Source organism: Mus pahari, chromosome X, assembly GCF_900095145.1.
Source record: "Mus pahari chromosome X, PAHARI_EIJ_v1.1, whole genome shotgun sequence".
Lineage (NCBI taxonomy): Eukaryota > Metazoa > Chordata > Mammalia > Rodentia > Muridae > Mus > Mus pahari.
Window position 1 is genome coordinate 116,167,761 of NC_034613.1, and position 3,248 is coordinate 116,171,008.

General features: G+C 45.8%; 1 pseudogene; it reads right to left on the reverse strand.

The window, feature by feature from the left end:
• Positions 1–917: 917 nt before the first annotated feature.
• Positions 918–2,689, reverse strand: LOC110314033 (annotated as a pseudogene).
• Positions 2,690–3,248: the final 559 nt, after the last annotated feature.

Below are 3,248 nucleotides of genomic sequence, written 5' to 3' on the forward strand. Positions count from 1 at the left end.
AGACAGGGTTTCTCTGTGTAGCCCTGGCTGTCCTGGAACTTACTTTGTAGACCAGGCTGGCCTCGATCGAACTCAGAAATCTGCCTGCCTCTGCCTCCTGAGTCCTGGGAGCATGTGCCACCATGCCCGGCAAAGATTTATTTATTTACTTTTATGTACATGAGTATACTGTAGCTATACAGATGGTAGTGAACTTTCATGTGGTTGCTGGGATTTGAACTCAAGATCTTCCAAAGAGCAGTCAGTGCTCTTACCCACTGAGTCATCTCCCCAGCCCGAGAGGACATGTTTTTAATATAGCAAAATGGAACACAAAAAGTAAACAAATCCTTAGAAATAACTAGATATGTGTGTGTGTGTGTGTGTTTATATAATTAGGATCATCATCAACATTTTAAGCCATTAAAAATCAGGTTGCCACCTTACCTTTTCTTTTGGTACTGGGGATATTTTTATTAAGAAACCCAGACTCTATTTGAATGGCCTTGCCCAGCTTTCTCTCCACTGTGCCTCACCTCCACCATCCACTCCACACCCAGAGTTCAACCTCAACTCTGCAGCTGAAGGCAGAGTCAGCACTCATTCTGAAATGAGGACAGCAGGCCTGTGGGCACAGCTGAGCACTGGCCTCTCCCTTCCCTGGAGGAGCAGCGAGTGCCCACAGCTGGTCTGCAGTCTTTCAAGGGTTGTTCCTCTCCTCTCCACTGCTGCTGTTCATTACTTTGTTCTGCCCAGAAGCAAGATGGCAATCTTAATCAAATAGGGAAGCTAGATTTTTGAAATAACTTAAAAATAACTTTTATATAAAGCAGCAAAAAAACATATTTTCCTCTCTGCAGAAAGAAAAATGTTAACAAGGAACATGGTGGTGTGGTAGGGTGTCCGCAATTTCTGCTCGACTGGATCCCATGAGCATCTCAGAGTCGCGCCTTCACCTTGCCCATGCTGCCTGAGGACTCTTCAGTGTCTCCAGTCACGTTTTCACTTTCTTCTGTGCTGAAGCTTTCATTTTCAGACCTGGTCCCATTAGGGATTGAGTTTTCCCCCTTGACTAGCCCATTTTCGGCAGCCTTGACTTTGCTGACAGTCTCTGTGAGGCTCAGAGACTCCTGTACACCTGCCCCCTCCTCCAGCTTTTTCAGGACCAGAGGGAGCCTTGAGTCCCCCACACCACCCTCCAAGAGCCCCAGGTCACTCTCCTCGTATCTGGGCAATGGTACCCTCTCCTCTATGTGTTTGCAGCAGTACTCCCGGTTCATGGCTGCAGTCTTCACTGCTTTTTCTAAAATCTCCTTCTCACCTAAGCGCAATTTGATGGCCATTATGGCCCGGTCAGAGAGGTCAGGATTTTTCAAGACGATATTATCTTCCTCAATTGTTGTTTTATATGTTTTTAAAAGTAGTGAGGCTCTATCTTCTAGCAATGACCAAAGTTTGACCTCATTGTCCCAGCTGACAGGAAACTCCACGTTCCCCAGAGTGACGATCCTGTCAATGGCGCTGTCCCCTAGCAAATGTTCTTTTGGCTCCTCTTCAGTCATGCAGAACACTGGAGGAAAGCTAGAAGCTGGGCAGAGATGGGTGGCTCAGTAAAATGCAATGCAAAAACACTGGATGTTGGGATGCCAGCCTGAGCCAAGACCTCAGCTTTCATGGCATTGAGCCTGTCACGTTTACTCACACCCAGCTTAATTTTCACTCTGTCTTGGGATTTATTGTCAAAGAAAAAAAACCACTGTGGATCACAATGTGCCATAAAAAATGTAAATCTGATCTCCAGCCTGAAAGCCATGAACTCACAGTGGCCATCTTCCAGGTTATAGCCCGTTGAGATCAAGCCATTGGTATAATTGCACATGTCCCATAAAGGAATCAGAGCCAAGGTCACCCGGGAACCATCCTCTGTAGGAATCTGGTTTTGCCATGTCATAACTGACTGGATGGCTCACCTGTAGTCCTCGTATGTGAAAGAGTCCTTCAAGGGCAGTTTGTTGACATGAGGATGGGTCTGGATGACTTTATAGAAACAGGCATACTGGCGCGCTGTGTTTTTCTACTGGCTGAAGACATGATGTCTTCAGCCAGCTTGTGTCGACTGAAGACATTGCACTTCCTCTTCTTTGAAGTAGAGAGGGGTGTCATATTCACTGGGGAGGGTCTGAATGTATGACTGCCAGAAAGAGTTGGGGCTGGCTCCCTTACACAGCAGATGAAAGGCCAGTGCAATGTTTCCCATACCTTGGAGAATTCAGTCTTAGAAATACAGGGGCCCCAATACTAAATTCTTAGCAGATTCAACAGTCATTAGTTACTTTTGTGGAACCCATAAAAATAATTCTTCTGCCTTGAAGCCTCTTGTGGCTCTCAAACCAAAGCCCTCTTCTTTGAAATTAACCATTTCAAAACCTTGGACAGAAGCCCCGTTTTCAGAGGCCCATTTCATTAGATCAGGGAAGTAATCTTCTCTTTTCCCATCAAAAGTAACAGACCTTTTTGCTTCTTTCGTATTTTCTCAACCAGAGCCCGGATCTGTGTGTACTCTTCCCATTTTTAACCCTGGGCGGGGTGCAGGACTGCTACATTTCTGCAACAGGTCACTTGTCAGGTTCAAAATTTCCTTTGGTGACGCGGTGGATGTGGCCCCAGTACCTGATTTCTGAGTTTTCATTCGACTCTTCGTATCCATTTTCTGACTGCCCGCTTCGTCTTCGCACAGCGGCAGTGCCACACTCTGGCCTGGACCCCACCGTTCGCCTCAATCAACCCCTGGTGGCAGCGGTGGCGGCAGCAGCGGCCGGACGGGTGGAGCATGATTTTGGGGAAGCTTATGGAGAATGTGATCTATTAAAAAAGCACTGAATATTGAATTGTGAAAAGCTAAGGAGGTCAGATTAGTCTAGTGGTTGTACACTGTATTGGTTGGAGGGAGAGAGATTAAAGCTACAGTTCTGAACCAAACTGTTGAAATCGAGGAGATGGAGGAAAAGCATAAAGTATGTATTAGAAATGACCAGATGACTATTTAGACAAGAACTGAAGAAGAGAGTGATTCTTTTTTTATTTTTTATTTTTTATTAGGTATTTTCTTTATTTACATTTCAAATGTTATCCTGAAAGTTCCCTATACCCTTCCCCCACCCTTTGCTCCCCTACCCACCCACTCCCACTACTTGGCCCTGGCCTTCCCCTGTGCTGGGTCATATAAAGCTTACAAGATCAATAGCTGACTGTGAGCATCCACTTCAGTG